The following is an 18,215-nucleotide window of genomic DNA, read 5'->3' as shown; positions in this document are numbered from 1 at the left end:
ATGCCCCTCTTAAACATTCCATAACATTCTCTCTAGCAAACAACATGCTTATAGTAATCATCTATGTATCTGTCTCTTCCACTAAACTGTGAACAGGTATTGAATCTACATTCTTCTGTGTGTTAGTTTCAGGTCTGAGCATATTGTTTAAAATATCAAGATTAAATACACAAGAATATTTTTTAAAAAAACCAGCAACTGTGTATGGATCTAAGCCTTTTACATTTATTAAGTTCTCATATCAATCCTTTGATTTAATTGCATTATTGCCCCATTTTATAGGTAAGGAAACTGAAGTACACACCAGTTAGGTGAGTTGCATACATTCACGGAGATAAATAAGCTCTTACATCATACTAACCTAAATAAATAAAATAATGAGTACTGACAGGCACCCCACCAACAGATTTCTGGATTAGTTAAAATTCTAAGAGATGAAGGACCGTATGGAAAGCAAAACTATTCCTAGCCTCCCCATGCTTTATATTAAATGAGTAAAATATTTTTTAATGAACAACATTCAAAGGGATTTGCATTATTACCATACCACCAGAGAAAACCAGTTAACATTCTGATACTAATCCTTCTAAACTACTTAAAGACAATTGTATGCAAAGTGGAATCACGCTATGTATACTCTTAAGTAATCTGCTTTTGTCTCTTAACATATTCCACATATCTTCACAGCAATAGATGTATACCTTCAACATTATTTTTAATAGTTGCCTCATAGATTTTTCTTCAAGAACATTGGTTCAGTATCACCTGTGTGTACACCCTACTAGGTCAGCATACAAATGTGAAATCTTAATTTTATTCTGAAAAATGGAGATATTGTGTGAAAGAGTGAAAGCTGAGGTATGGGAATGCCACAAATAGGGAATTAGCAAGAGATAACTACAAGGAAATTAAAGGCAATGATTGTCCCTCACAATTAAGCAAGATGTGTAGACTCTGGCAGTAGATACAAAGAAGGAAGCTTATAAGAATGTACTTTCATGGTTAGGTTCACAAGTGCACACTGATTAACTAGTTTTGCTAGAAATTACATTTAAACATAAGAGAGCCAAGTGGCTTTTAGAACACCCTTGAGAAAACTTGTCACTGGTTAAATAAAGTTGGTCATTTAAATATGTGAGGCAAAAACTTTGGTAACTTTTGTTTCTTTCTCACAATGGTTGTGTGTTTTGGTTTAGAAATGACACCAAAAATGTCCTGGCATTCAGACTAATATGTACAAGAGCTTAGATCAAGAAAGCTTCACAACTGAAAATATGAGTAGCAAAAGGAATGATTGCATTGTTTGCCAAATTTTCAACAGGTTCATAGTGCATGTGTTTATATATTTGAACATTTCTGGCATTAATGGATCAGTAGGTGAAGACACTTTTAAAATTGATTGGAAGATAATTGCTCTACAATGTTGTGTTGGTTTTTGCCATATAACATAACAAATCAATCATAGCTACATATATATACCCCCTCCCTATTGAGCTTCCCTCCCACCTCCCAATCCCACCCCACAGAGTGCCGGGCTGGGCTGCCTGTGTTATCCAGCAGCTTCCCACTAGCTATCTGCTTTACCCATGAGTGTATACATGTCAAAGCTACTTTCTCAGTTCATCCCATTTTCCCTTTCCCTCACTGTGTCCATGGTCCTTTCTCTTGACAAGAAGCAAGAAGGAAAGATTCAGAGAACATTTACAAAGCGACTCACACTTTCCTGCGACACCACATTAATGGCACTTAAACTGTACATAAAACACTTTTACAAGTATGTCTTTCTCCAAGAAAATAAAAAGACCTGCTTAATCTGTAGGCAATAAAGCTTCCTGGGGTGAGATCTCAGACAATTTGTTTTAAAAGTTCATTTTTTTTTAATAGTGGTATTTTGTTTTAATGAGGCACATGAAATGCTTCCATTTACCCCATGGCCACCTTAAAACCTTTTCTTAATTCCCATATGTCCTTAATGGGATTCTTCACAAAGAGACATTCCTCTGTTTTCATGAAATTTGGCAGTGAAAGGGAGCCCAAGCCTCAAGAAGGAGAGAATTTGGGGATCACTAAGAAAGTAACTAACCAGAGCACAAATGGATGCTGACCAAGCTGTCTGGGAAGAAGTAGCCAAGGTCCTAAATTTAAGAGGCCTCTGATTTGGAGAAGGAAATGGCAACTACTCCGGTATCCTTGCCTGGAAAATCTCATGGACACAGGAGCCTGGTGGGCTGCAGTCCATGGGGTCGCAAAGAGTCGGGCACGACTGAGCAACTAACACACTGATTCGGTTGACAGTCTCTTCAGAAACTGTGTTTAAAAAGAAAGAAATGAAGTCATTATTTTGCACAGAGTATTTCACACCTCTCCTCTTTTCTTCAATACCCCCTTCTCTACTTCACTCCTAACTCTTCCCACATTGAGGAAATAGGCAAAATAAAATCAGAGGAGAGTCACCACAAAGGCTAACAACCTCCCTGCACCTACAGTCCATGAAACAGATGTCCTAAGAGATCCTCCCACTTACACACTGACACCAAACACCTTCTCATCCTTCATAATTTTGCTCTTTCAGTATTCCCCATTCTTTCCCCATCACCTTCTCTCTCCCTACAGGATTGTTCCTGTCTTTAAGAGAGATAGTGCCCTTTTCTCTAAAGGACATGGGCTCTGGAAACAGAGTTCTGAGATTGGACTCCTGGTCCCACCCTGTAGCAGGTGTATGACACTGAGCTAACTATTGCCTTCTTTTGTGAGTCAATTTCATCTGTAAGATGAAAGATTCATATGAAAATTGAGAATTAAATTGATACTTGTAGAACGTTTCATTTCAGGCACATGGTAAGTTATATACAAATGAGCTAGAAATCAACACAATATTGTAAAGCAATTATTCTCCAATTAAAATAAAATTTAAAAAGAATGAGCTATTTTTATTATTCACATAGAAACATGCTTCAATATTTCTCATATTTGAAACAGTGCTCTTTAGACACTAGGCCATCTTTCATCTATAGCCCCATTTCACCAATATCCTTTCTCGTGAACTTTTTTAAATGGTTTTTTCTCATACCTCCACTTCCTTACTTCCCACTCTTCCAAACAAGCCCTGAACACCTGTCCATGACTCCACTAGATCAGCTCCCAATTAATGTCATCAGTGGCTTTCATATTGCCACAGCGAGTGTGACATGATCTAGCAAAAGCAAAACCCAGAGTCCAATTAGACAATAAGCACTCAAAATTTTCCCAAGTGTTGAGGTAGAATATAAAACTATCTGAGATGCAAGATAATAAACCTGTGCTAATTTTATCTTACTAAAAAAGATAAAAGTAACTTCAACTAGCATCTAGGTTAGCTTAATATCTATATAAACCATATCCCCCAGGACACACAAAATATATTCTCTTTAACAGATAGGCCCAAAGCCCATCAGATCACTGACTTCCATAGAGTAACACCAAAAATTTTCCCTCTTCTGCATAACATCTCTGTGGAAATCCCTAGAGTGGGGCTGTCACATACAGTCAGCCCCACTGCCACTTCCCATTTCTCTCTGCCTTTCTGCTGCTCTTCTGCAATTTCATTGTTTCATTCAATCCTCACTCTGCTTGCTTCTGCTGCGCTAGACCCATGTCAAGGGTAAATTTATTCTCCAAATTGGGACACTCTTGAGAGTGAGAGGAGGCTCCCTTAGGTCAGATTCCCTAGAAGTAGAGCTTCCTTCCCCCAGACAAGGATTCATATGTATGTGATTTACTGAGGGGAGGTTCTTCAGGATAAGACTATAAGGGAGTGAGGCAAGTGGAGTAGGAAAAGAGGGGAGAACTGAGCAAGAATGTAGTCACAGTGAGGTCTTGTGCTGGCTTGATCCACAGGAGGCTCTGGGGCATACATCGTTCTACAAAGATGTCCCCAATTTAAGCTAAGGTGAGGATCTATTGCACCTAGTCACCCATCGGCTATGGATCAATCACTCCTGAAGGACCACTCCTTTCTTGTTTGAGGGCACTTCTGTGTGTGTATGTGTGTGTGTGTGTGTGTGTGTGTATGCCTATGTGTTGGGCGGTGGAACTGATGTGGTATCAACTGTAAGCCATTAACAGTCCACACAGCTATTGAAATATGGGTGCATCAGCCTATAAAAGAATCTGGGTGAGTCAATAACAGCACCCACTCCAAGAGCACCATTAGCATTTATGTCTGGATCACTTCAGACAAATTGGTTACTATATGTATGCCTCTTACACTGCCATCCATGCTGTGGCTCTGCTCTGCTCTGCACCTCCCCAGGTCCAACTTTCCTGAGAGATCATGGCTACACCACTGAGTGGACACCTTCATGTTGCTGCTCCATGCAGGCCACTGTCACCAGCCAACAATCTTCACAGAGACCACTACACAGATGCTGGAATAGAGCTCCGGAATCTTTTCCTTCATGACCTTACTTTGGGTTCCTTTGTATTAAAACCTTGCAGAAGAAGAGGTCTGAACATTGAAAACCAGGATCCTTAAAAAGGTAAAATTACAGTTTGTTGTCCAAAATAGAGCAATTTTGAGAATAAAAGGGTCTTATGTATAATTACACTGTGACAAAATACATATTCTGATTATTCTAGTCAAACCTGGATACATCATTTACCAAGCCAAAATAATACCATGAGCCCTTGCTAAAAGAATAAAATTCAGGATTAAGGAATATTTTTCTACTGTTAGAAAAGCAAAAGTCACAAAAGATTAAGAAATGAATTTTGATGCTGAAAAGCTCTAAGAACCACAAGCAAGAGGGTCTCATGGATACATAGAAACAGCAAGAAGGCCTTGGGCAGTGTGAGTTTAAATGCAGCCTCTCTCCGTTCTTAGAATCACTAATCCCCTACACTTCAGGCCATGTCCCCAAATTTGGCTCATGTCATGAGACTCTTTGTCCCTTAGCAAATTCCCTCCAGGATCTCAAAGCACCTCTGTGCTTTAGGTTGACTTGACCTTCTCCCAGATCAAGAGATGTTCAAACACAGTTCTGATCCTTCCATATGGACAAGTTACTAACTAGGGGGTTCAAAATCTTTGGCAAATAAATGCATAAAACTGGAACTACACACCAGGATGTGTTGCCAAATTCCAAATACAAATCATAGTTGAGCTTCCACTGTGAGTTAGACAGACTCTGAGATACAAAATGACAAAAAGAACTATACAGTTTTGTATCTTTCCCTGTACTTGTGCCTGAACATGGTGACCTTAAAGTTAGCTTAAAGAAATGCCTCTTGGTGAGATAAAAGAGCAACCCTTGTGGTATCTGAGTGGATATCAGTTTCTTTCCATTTTCTTATAAAAGCTCAGAGGGTTATCCTGAATTCATTACACATCACTGAGCACAAATATGCTAATACCCTGCATAATTACTTAGCCTCATTTGTACAGAAATGGTCACATATAATAGATGTTCTGAAGAAACGAATTAAAGTCAATATGAGTTCAAACATCTGAGAACAAATTAAATCCTGTAATTCTTATTACATAATATTCTCATTTAGACACTTCCCAAATCTTCAGCAATTATTTAATAGCAGAGTGATAAGAATGAAGAGCACTTAAATGTAAGCTTTGTTTCCAGGTGAGACTGTTATTTCCCATAAAAGGTAGTAACCTGTAAAGACAATGATTATGCACTACATCCACATTCATATGTTGAATAAACTCCAACATTTCTTAACATGTAGCTTATGATGTATCTGTTACATGAGAAGTCTGCAAATTGAAGTTCATTACTATTGAAGACGTATCTGATGTGATAACCAAGTTATAACAAGTATGTTCTGAAGATCAGCAACAAAACAATCAGGAGATTAGCAAAACATAAGTTATTGTGCTGTGCTCAGTCACTCAGTCATGTCTGACTCTCTGCAACCCCATGGGCTGTAACCCACCAGGCTCCTCTGTCCATGAGATTCTCCAGGCAAGATTACTGGAGTGGGCTGCCATTTTCTTCTCCATGTGAGTTATTGCCTGTAACTAAATTATGAAAATGTTAGGTACACTATAAAATATTATGCACTTAGTTACTCATAGTCTTTAACAAAATGAACTTCAATGTTTAGATTTATTATCTTTATTCAGCTGGGACAGTCATTCAGCTCAAGCTTTTTAAAGCTCTCAAAATATCTAGAACCAGTCTGGTTTTAATAACAATAACAAAGTGATCATAAGGAAAACTGAATAGTTGGATTTCAGGAAATGTACCAATTTCAAGTTAATGTTTAATAGCATTATCAAAGCCATGGGTCTAGTCTATGGGCTGGTGGATAAAGATGGAATTACCTTTGAAAATGTATGGATATATATACACTGTCAATCATCCCAGGCTGTGGTTGATCCTGGGGTACATTTTTAGGCTACATGTAAACAGACAATAGAGGAAGGATTTTCCCTAGGGCTTAGAAATAAAGTGGTATGAACTTTTCATTAATCAGGGTTCTCCAGAGACACAGAGCCACTAGGATCTATGTAAATATATGAGATTTATTATAGGAATTGCCTTGGCTCACGTAGTGATGGGCTTCCCAGGTGGTGCAGTGGTAAAGAATCCTCCTGTCAATGCAGGAGACACGAGAGGCATGAGTTCAATCCCTGAATCAGGGAGATCCCCTGGAGGAGGAAACAGCAACCCACTCCAGTATTCTTGCCTTGAAAATTCCATGGACAGAGGAACCTAGAAAGCTACAGTATATGGTTGTACAGAGTCAGACACAACTAAGCATGCCTGTGCACACACACACAAACACACACACACACTTATAGTTATAGAAGCTGAGAAATCCCATAATTTGTCCTCTGCAAACTAGAGAACCAGGAAAGCTGGTGGTATAATTTAGTATGGGGCCAAAGGCCTGAGAAAGGTATGAGATGGGAACGGGGAACATCTGGGAAGTCCCAGTGTCCTAAAGTCAAAGGACCAGGAGCTCTGATGTCCAAAGGCAGGAAAAAGATGAATGTTCCAGTTCAAGAAGAGACAGAGAAAATTTGCCCTTCCTCCATCTTTTGTTCTATCTTGTTCTCAACAGATTGGATGATAGCCACCCACCTTGGTGAAAGTGGATCTTCTTTACCCATTATATTGATTCAAATACTAATCTCACCTGGAAACATTCTCTCACAGGCATGCCCAGAACTAAAATTTTGCCAGTTGTCTGGGCATCTCTTAGCCTTGTCAAGTTGACACATTCAGTTAAACATTGCAGACTCCAAAGAGTGGAAAGACCTCGAATGATTGCTATAATGGGGTGACATTTCCATGGTCATGTGGAAGCTGAATGGAAATGAGTGGAGGCAGTGAGTTTCCACACTGAAGGGCAGCAGGAGGTTGCCCGTGGCAGTCACAGCAGGGCGGTGCAGGGCCTGGCTTCCAGTCAAGACAACATACAAGGCAGCAAGTAAGAAGAGCTAAGACTGACCTTCAGACAGGTGAGTGAGGAGCTACCCTACCCGAGATGTGAATAGCGGCAGAAGTGGCATCATTAACACAGATTACTGTGCCCAACAGAACTCATAATTCACAAATATCTTCAGCAATAGCTGTAGCAGATCAGTAATAACAAGAAACAGCCCTGAGTCAAGGTATCTCAGAATCTTGTTTTGACATCATGTGAGGCAGTACCTTGGGGACATTTTCAGGAATACACAAAGTATCTTCTCCAGAGGAGTAATCTCTGGCAAAGAAGTGGTCTTGTGCCATTGTGATTTGAGTAAATAAATAAAGAAGTATAATTACACTTGAGGTTCATGACATTGTACAGGAGACAGGGATCAAGACCATCCCCACGGAAAAGAAATGCAAAAATGCAAAATGGCTGTCTGGGGAGGCCTTACAAATACCTGTGAAAAGAAGAGAGGCGAAAAGCAAAGGAGAAAAGGAAAGATATAAGCATCTGAATGCAGAGTTCCACAGAGTAGCAAGAAGACATAAGAAAGCCTTCTTCAGTGATCAATGCAAAGAAATAGATGAAAACAATGGGAAAGACTCGAGATCTCTTCAAGAAAATTAGAGATACCAAGGGAAAATTTCATGCAAAGATGGGCTCGATAAAGGACAGAAATGGTAGGGACCTAACAGAAGCAGAAGATATTAAGAAGTGGCAAGAATACATGGAAGAACTGTACCAAAAAGATCTTCATGACCCAGATAATCACGATGGTGTGATCACTCATCTAGAGCCAAACATCCTGGAATGTGAAGTCAAGTGGGCCTTAGAAAGCATCATTACGAACAAAGCTAGTGGAGGTGATGGAATTCCAGTGGAGCTATTTTAAATCCTGAAAGATGATGCTGTGAAAGTGCTGCACTCAATATGCCAGCAAATTTGGAATACTCAGCAGTGGCCACAGGATTGGAAAGGGTCAGTTTGCATTCCAATCCCAAAGAAAGGCAATGCCAAAGAATGCTCAAACTACCGCACAATTGCACTCATCTCACACGCTAGTAAAGTAATGCTCAAAATTCTCCAAGCCAGCCTTCAGCAATACATGAACCATGAACTCCCTGATGTTCAAGCTGGTTTTAGAAAAGGCAGAGGAACCAGAGATCCAATTGCTAACATCCACTGGATCATGGAAAAAGCAAGAGAGTTCCAGAAAAACATCTATTTCTGCTTTATTGACTATGCCAAAGCCTTTGACTGTGTAGATCACAATAAACTGTGGAAAATTCTGAAGGAGATGGAAATACCAGACCACCTGACCTGCCTCTTGAGAAATCTGTATGCAGGTCAGGAATAACAGTTAGAACTGGACAGGGAACGACAGACTGGTTCCAAATAGGAAAAGGAGTACGTCAAGGCTGTATATTGTCACCCTGCTTATTTAACTTCTATGCAGAGTACATCATGAGAAACGCTGGGCTGGAAGAAACACAAGCTGGAATCAAGATTGCCGGGAGAAATATCAATCACCTCAGATATGCAGATGACACCACCCTTATGGCAGAAAGTGAAGAGGAATTAAAAAGCCTCTTGATGAAAGTGAAAAAGGAGAGTGAAAAAGTTGGCTTAAAGCTCAACATTCAGAAAACGAAGATCATGGCATCCGGTCCCATCACTTCATGGGAAATAGATGGGGAAACTGTGGCTGACTTTATTCTGGGGGGCTCCAAAATCACTGCAGATGGTGATTGAAGCCAGGAAATTAAAAGACGCTTATTCCTAGGAAGAAAAGTTATGACCAACCTAGATAGCATATTCAAAAGCAGAGACATTACTTTGCTGACCAAGGTCCGTCTAGTCAAGGCTATGGTTTTTCCTGTGGTCATGTATGGATGTGAGAGTTGGACTGTGAAGAAGGCTGAGTGCCAAAGAATTGATGCTTTTGAACTGTGGTGTTGGAGAAGACTTTTGAGAGTCCCTTGGACTGCAAGGAGATCCAACCAGTCCATTCTGAAGGAGATCAGCCCTGGGATTTCTTTGAAAGGAATGATGCTAAAGCTGAAGCTCCAGTACTTTGGCCACCTCATGCGAAGAGTTGACTTATTGGAAAAGACTCTGGTGCTGGGAGGGATTGAGGGCAGGAGGAGAAGGGGACGACAGAGGAGGAGATGGCTGGACAGCATCACGGACTCAATGGACGTGAGTCAGAGTGAACTCTGGGAGTTGGTGATGGACAGGGAGGCCTGGTGTGCTGCGATTATGGGGCTGCAAAGAGTCGGACTCAACTGAGTGACTGAACTGATAACTAAATTCATGAGATAGAGAGGACAAGGATATGAAGATAAATAATCAAACTATCTCCACATGAGGTCTTATTAGTTAGTTTTTCTACAGTCCCAATCAATGCTTTGAAAAATATTTTTTGAGAATTGAAAGATAAGCAACTCAATTTTGGTTCCTCAGTGGAGAAGGAAATTGTGAGAACATGATGCAAAAGTTTTTAGAAAAGCAATTGAACCAAAATTAAAACTAAGAAAAAAATAGAAGTAGCTATGAAATTTACTTCTATCATCAAGATTTAACAGTTATATTTATCAGAACATTCATCAGCTTCCAGTTGAAAAAGTTTCTGTACTTTGAGTTCAACAGTTTTCTCATTTTAGAGCTAAAACAATTTTTTCCCTTGTTTGTTCAGTATACTTCAAATCATAAGCCCTCAAATATTTCTTACTTGATTTAAAGGATAATTTCTAGCTTTTATAAATTACTGCATGTTACAATGTGTTTTTCCATAATTATTTTATTTCATCTTATAATTACCCTGTGATAGATATACTCTGTGATAATTTCATTGTTATTACTATTACATTTAGAACCATCCTTTATATTTATGTCTCTGTGTATGCACATAAAAGGGTCAAAGAAATCAAGACTTTCCCAAGATTATTTAGAGACTATTCAACTATTCATATCATAAAATTCCTTTTTTTTTAAACAAATGTCTTCAGAGTATTGTTTTATAAAAATGGAAACATCATCCAATATAATAGCATTGCTAACAATTATTACAGGACACGTTTTGGGACACATACTGCTTACATAAAGTAAGGACACATATATTTGCATAGTCTTTCTACTTGAAAATGTCTTTTAAGTAATGGAACTCCTTTAATTTCAAATATTTAAAGTAAAGACATGTAGGTGTTGAATGAATTTTATCTGCCTGATTATATTTGAGAACAAGCAATTTTTTTTTACCAAATTGAGTAAAGTTTAACTAAGTTGCAAAAAATAATAATAATAAAATTTAAAACATATTCCATTTAAACTGAAGCTCTGCTTTAAAGGAAAATGGAGAATTGGTGAAAAGAGAAAACATTTCAAACCCTAAACTTTGTTTGAAATGGTCTCAAATTTGTAGTCAAAGTGATTTTTTAAATTTGTTTTGTTTTACATATTTGTTGTTGTTTTTCAGTCACTAAGTTGTGTCCAGCTCTTTGTGACCCCATGGACTGCAGCACAGGAGCCTTCCACATCCTTCACTATCTCCTGGAGTTTGTTCAAACTCAAGTCCATTGAGTCAGTGATGCCATCCAGACATTTCGACTTCTGCTGCCCCTTTCTCCTTTTGTCTTCAATCTTCCCCAGCTGTCTTTTCATATCAAGGAGCCAAAATATTGAAGCTTCAGCTTCAGCATCAGTCCTTCCAATGAGTATTCAGGACTGATTTCCCTTAGGGTTGACTGGTTTGATCTCCTTGCTGTCCAAGGGACTCTTAAGAGTCTTCTCTGATGCCATATTTCAAAGCCATCAATTCTTCAGTGCTCAGTCTTGTTTACCGTCCAACTCACATACATAAGTAATGTCTCTGCTTTTTATTATTATTTTTTTTCTTAGATTTTTTTTTTTGAGTCTTCAAATGAATTTTATTTATTTTACTTTCCAATACTGTATTGGTTTTGCCATACATCAACATGAATCTGCCACGGGTGTACACGTGTTCCCAATCCTGAACCCCTCCTCCCTCCTCCCTCCCCATACCATCTCTCTGGGTCATCCCAGTGCACCAGCCCCAAGCATCCTGCATCCTGCATCAAACCTAGACTGCTTTTCAGTATGCTGCCTAGGTTTGTCATAGCTTTTCTTCCAAGGAGCAAGCATCTTTTAATTACATGGCTGCAGTTACCATCTGCAGTGGTTTTGGAGCCCAAGAAAATAAAACCTGCCATTGCTTCTACTTTTTCCCCATCTATTTGCCATGAAGTGATGGGACCAGATGCCAAGATCTTAAGATTTTTAATGTTGAGTCTTAAGCCAGCTTTTTCACTCTCCTCTTTCACCCTAAGCAAATAGTTCTTTACTTCCTCTTCACTCTGCCATTAGAGTGGTGTTATCTGCATATCTGAGGTTACTGATATTTCTTCCAGCAATCTTGATTTAGCTTGTGCTTAATTCAGCCCAGCATTTCACATGATATACTCTGCATATAACTTTAAAAAAAAAAAAAGTAGGGTGACAATATACAGCCTTGACGTTACTCCTTTCTTGATTTTGAACCAGTCAGTTTTTCCCTGTCTGGTTCTAACTGTTGCTTCTTGACCCACATTCAGGTTTCTCAGCAGACAGGTAAGGTGGTCTGGTATTCCCATCTCTTTCAGAATTTTACACAGTTTGTTTTGATCCACTCAGTTAAAGACTTTAGCATAGTCAATGAAGCAGAAGTAGATGTTTTTCTGGAATTCTCTTGCTTTCTCTATGATCTGATCCAACCAATGCTGGCAATTTGATCTATGATTCCTCTGCCTTTTCTAAATCCAACGTCTACATCTGGATGTTCTCAGTTTTTAAGTCATTCAACAAATATATACTGAGTATTAACGACGCACTAAAACTCCAGTACTTTGGCCACCTCATGCGAAGAGTTGACCCATTGGAAAAGACTCTGATGCTGGGAAGGACTGGGGGCAGCAGGAGAAGGGGACGACCGAGGATGAGATGGCTGGATGGCGTCATGGACTGGACGAACCTGAGTCTGAGTGAACTCCGTCAGATGGTGATGGACAGGGAGGCCTGGCGTGCTGCGATTCATGGGGTCGCAAAGAGTTGGACAGGACTGAGCGACTGAACTGAACTGAACTGATCTTTCCTTTTCTCCTTTGCTTTTCACTTCTCTTCTTTTCACACCTATTTGTAAGGCCTCCTCAGACAGCCATTTTGCCAACTAAGGTCCATGTAGTCAAGGCTATGGTTTTTCCTATGGTCATGTATGGATGTGAGAGCTGGACTGTGAAGAAGGCTGAGTGCCGAAGAATGGATGCTTTTGAACTGTGGTGTTGGAGAAGACTCTTGAGAGTCCCTTGGACTGCAAGGAGATCCAACCAGTCCATTCTCAAGGAGATCAGCCCTGGGATTTCTTTGGAGGGAATGATGCTGGGAGGGATTGGGGGCAGGACGAGAAGGGAATGACAGAGGATGAGATGGCTGGATGGCATCATGGACTCGATGGACATGAGTCTGAGTGAACTCTGGGAGTTAATGATGGACAGGGAGGCCTGGCATGCTGCGATTCAGGGGGTCGCAAAGAGTCGGACATGACTGAGCGTCTGAACTGAACTGAAGCACCAAGTTAGGCCTAGGAATATATTAGTGGGGACAAAAATCAAGGAGTGGAATAAATATATGATATAATATTCAAGACTGCTTGATAATGTCTGTGAAGGAAAAGAAATCAGTGAAAGAAGATTAAAAAAGCATGGGCAAGGGTATACTATTTGATAGAAAGCAACCAAACAGGGTTTTTTCCTAAATGAGTTATATTTGAGAAGCAAAGACACAGTGATATAAAAAGAAGAGTGTTTGAGGCAGAAGAAAAAGACTCTAAGACAAAAATTAACTTTGTGCATTAGAAAAATAACAGAAAAATTAACTATAATAATAAGGCCAGTGTGAACACAGTGGAATAAGTAACAGTGCCAAATAAAACTGGATGTTTTCAATGGGCATATAATTCAGAACTTGTAGAATATTAAGAATATTCAGAGTATAATATTTAGCCATTGGAATGATCTGAGCAAGGATGAGAAATGAACTGAACCATGTTTGCTTTCTCTGAATTCTTTGAAATTGAATCAAAAATTACATAAAGCAAAATAAGAAAACCTTAAGTGCAGAGATCAATGATGTTTTTACACAAGTATACATCATGTAATCACCACTGAGAATTCAGCTTTTAACGACAGACATTTGGTTTTATTATTTTCACAAACCAAAGTATAGATTTCAAGTTATTTCACAAATCACATGATCAAATGAAAATGGACATGAAAACATTTAGTAAATTATTATGTACATGTTTTTAAAAGGGGATGCTGCTGTTTAAAAATAATTCACGAGACAAAACTTGGCAAAGAGTAAACAAAATCATTAATAACAAACCAGAAAATGTGGAAAACTAAGGAAAAGGTCCAAAGAATTAAAAACAGCACTTATCTTTCAAAAGGGTTGAAACAAGTGTATTAAAAGATCATTGTAGGGGCCATGAGAACAATTAACACACAAGAAAAGGGTATGGAGACTAGTAAGAAAGAGATGGCTGTAGTTTATGTAAAAGAGATAATGGAGGCTTGAACTAAGATGATAACTTCTTGACATGGTGAGAGATGCAAGTTGGAAACTGGAGTTTCCATTTCAAGGTGAAACCAATAGGCATTTTTTGCTGTACTGAATACAGGTGTGAGGAAACAAGAACTACAAAAGATGATTCCAAAGTTTTGGTTCTGAGCAGTCATAGTATAAATAATTGGTGTTGTTATTTTTGAGACAAACAAGGAGTTGATTGAAGGTAAAAGATTATCAAGTTTCTGTCTAGCTGTGTTGAGTTATAGTTGTCCATTAGAATCCCTGGAGTCTGAAGCTTTTTGGGGAGGCTGGATGACATAGCCTATAAAAGTATGAGTAGAAAGAAAAAAGACAAAGGACAAAAGTAGTAGAGCCAGCACATGCCTATGAAGGAAGAGCCAGAGAAGTATTAATATCAGGCAAATAAATGTCCACCACAAATCGTATGTTGAAGTCTTAAACCCCAATGCTTCAGAATGAGGTTCTATGTAAAGACAGGGTATATAAGAGAAAATTATGTTAAAATGAGGTCATTAGGATGGATCCTAATTCAATACATCTGTGTACCTTAGGAGACAAAGAAATTAGGACATAGACACAAACAGAAAACCATGGGAGAATGAAGTGAGAAGACAACCACCTATAATGAGAGGGGTATGAGGAAAAAGAGACCCTAACAACACGCTGACCTCAGACTTCCCCCATGATTCTCACTGCTGAGAAAATCAAACAAGATTCACAGACAATCATGTAACAGTAATTACCCAAGCTATATTGGTCTTCCCTGGTGGCTCAGATGATAAAGAATCTACCTGCAATGCAGGAGATCCAGGTTCCATCCTTGGGTTGGGAAGATCCCCTGGAGAAGGGAATGGCTACCCCTCCAGTATTCTTGCCTGGAGAATTCCAAGGACAGAGGAGCCTGACAAACTACGGTCCCTGGGGTCACAAAGAGTCAGTCATGACTGAGCAAGCTATATTAGCTACTATTACTGAGTGTCCAACAGTGTTGTTGGTGACTCAGTGAATGATTCTGATACTTGACCATTTTGCCAATAAATAAACTGAAACTAAGACTATCTGAGTTATGTCCCCGAATACCTGTTCTACTTTTGCCAACTAATAGCAAAGCCCATGCCCTTTCTTTAAATGTCATAGGAAAGCAGACTTTGGAGGTAAGACTTCTGTCTGAGGCAGCTATTATCACAGATTCACTGCCATTATCATCTCCTAAACTTTGCCTTTTAGGTACTTGCTTTATTTGGCAGGACTCCTTCCTGTCTGTATGCTTTCAAACCGATAACAGATGCAGAAATCATGTGTTTTAAGTTGAAAGTCTAATCTTTTAAAACAAATTACGTCAGATCAACAATTATTCTCAACAATTTACCAAGATTTGACTAGGTTTTAAATTGGGAAACATTATCTTTACAGACACCACATTGCTACCACATCAGAATAGATTTTTATGTCACCAAGTGAAATGTTCACAAACTGTAACCTCTTAGTCAGGGCCACATACACCATACACAGTAAATAAGTTTGTTTGTTTGTGTGTCTGTGTGTTTAGCAGAGGTAAGAGTTGAGATTTCAGCGGTCAGATTTCTTGGACACTAGGTCAAGGTGATGGACAGGCTGGATGTTGACTGGCAACCATTTTCATGTTTTCTAACAATAAAATCAAGATCAAAATTTGGATGCATGAAAACATTAAACAGCTTAATGACTATCAAATCTTAGATGTATACATTGATTATAATTCTAATCATGTCATTTTCCACATTCTCAGATACAGAATATGTTGTATAAATACATATGTGTGTGTGTGTACATATGTACACACAACTATACAAATCTAAATTTTCAGACCAAAAATTCATTTTAGCTAAATATACCTAGTATGAATCATCATAATCCTATTTTCTTTTGAGTAAAATTTACTCTCACATAAAGTATATGTTCAGTGGTTATTCAAGTAAGTGAAGAATTCAAATTCAAGAATTTTTTAAGGTAGTAGTTTTTAACATAAAACAGAAGGTTCTGCTTTGTTTTTAAAGAAAAATATAATCAAGTGGCATAGGAAGGTTTGTGGTAAAAAGAAATGTCCATATTCATCTACAGTCCTTTTCACATTTTAGAAAAATCATGTTTAGCCACTTCTGCATGTATTATTTTCTCCCACAAAATTGCACCATTATTAATATATTAACATTTGACTTAACTCAGGACACTGTTTACTAACTTCTTACTCTAGTAGGAGAGTTTTATTCTTTTATCTCCCCCATTGTCAAGGCTTCCCTGGTGGCTCAGTAGTAAATAATCTACCTACCAACACAGGAGACATGGGTTCTATCCCTGGGTCAGGAAGATCCCCTGGAGAAGGAAATAGCAACCCATTCCCAGTATTCTTGCCTGGGAAATCCCATGGACAAAGGAGCCTGGTGGGATACAGTCCACTGGGGTTACAAAGGAGTCAGACATAACTTAGCAACTAAACAACAAAAACAAGAACAGTATTTATCAGAACCTTGAGTTCTTCCAAGCCCTAACTTATTCTAACATTTATATCACAGCCATGTTCTCCCAGACCTCTACTCCCCAGGTTTATAGTGACCTTTAATGAAAACATGAATATAGAGGGATTAGCACCAAATCTGGCACTAACAGTTATAATAAATATTATTATTATAGCATTATTTTTATAAGTTCTCAGCTGGTCAGAAGGCACTATTAAGTTAAGCCCATTTTTCTAGTTTACTATTATATCTATGTCATCTGGCACTGTGCCTAACTGTAGCTATTCAAAAATGGTTGATGAAAAACTAACTGATGTATATTTTGTAGTGATCTTTAAGAATTAGAAAAAAGTTGTTCAGTGTCTCAATATTTAACATTGCACATATTCAGCAGAGTCATTTGGTAGAGTAAAAAATGTAAATAGATACTCTTTTTATGTTTTTAATTTATCTATATTTTTAATAATGTTTTGAAAAATATATTTCTATGTGCTCTAAAATTTTTAATGTATCTGCTCAAATTGACTCATCCACACACAACATGGTGGAAAGGGATAGTTTTCCATGTACTTAGGGTAAGTAGGCCTTATATAGACTACATTATATTCTGTTGCTCTGTCTGTTGGGTCACTTTAAAGCAAGTTATATTTGTTGTATGTTGGCAATTTCATGAGCATAACAATAATTCAGAATTTTTCTTTTGGAACCATATAAGGGAAATCTTATTGCTTTCTGCTCTGTAGAAACATCACAGATTCTGGATTCTTCCATAATTTATCAAAGAATAATTTCAATGTGTCAGCTTTTACAAAATTTAAATATCAATTTTCAAGGAAGGGAATAACAAGTAATATTTTTATGATATTCACAGTTTTTAGTTTTAATTGTGTGAAAACTGCAGATTCTTATGTAGTTTTAAGAGGTAACACAGGGAGCTCAGGGCTTCCCAGGTAGCTCAGTGGTAAAGAATCTGCCTGCCAACAGAGGACACATGGGTTTGATCCCTGGGTCAGGAAGATCCCCTGGAGAAGGAAATGCCAATCTACTCCAGTATTATTGCTGGGAAATCCCATGGACAGAGGAGCCTGGTGGGTTGCAGTCCATTGGGTCATAAGTGAGTTGGACACGACTTAGTAACTAAAAAACAGGGAGCCCTAGCAAGCCCTTTACTTCTTTTCTCCCAATGGTAAATTCTTATATCACTTCAGTATAATATTACAATCAGGAAATTACATCAATATATTCCGTTGACTTTATTTTGATTGCACTAGTTCTAAATGTGTGTGTGTGTGTGTGTGTGATCTATCTTATGTGCAGATTTATGTAACCATTTCAATGGGCAAGATATAGCACAATACCATCACAATTATCCTTTGTTTTTCAACTTTAGATTTGTTAGAGTAAATGTACCCTTTAACTACATTTAATTATGGTTCCATGTTCTAAACTCAGACACAAGCAAAATACACTTATTAGTTCAATTTCAACTCACATAAATTTTTTAAGTCCTAAATAATCACATAAATAAGAAAAACACTAAATATAACTAATTACTGATTTCTCACACTATGCTTTTTGGTAAATATTTATCACAATAGTTAAAAGAAAAAAATAAGTTTTACAAATATCTTTTATAGATCACATCTGACCAACCCCAAATATGAC

Source organism: Ovis canadensis, chromosome 1 (genome assembly GCF_042477335.2).
Source record: "Ovis canadensis isolate MfBH-ARS-UI-01 breed Bighorn chromosome 1, ARS-UI_OviCan_v2, whole genome shotgun sequence".
In the NCBI taxonomy this organism is placed as follows: Eukaryota; Metazoa; Chordata; class Mammalia; order Artiodactyla; family Bovidae; genus Ovis; species Ovis canadensis.
The sequence above is the reverse complement of the archived record's forward strand: the minus strand, read 5'-3'. Positions refer to the sequence as shown.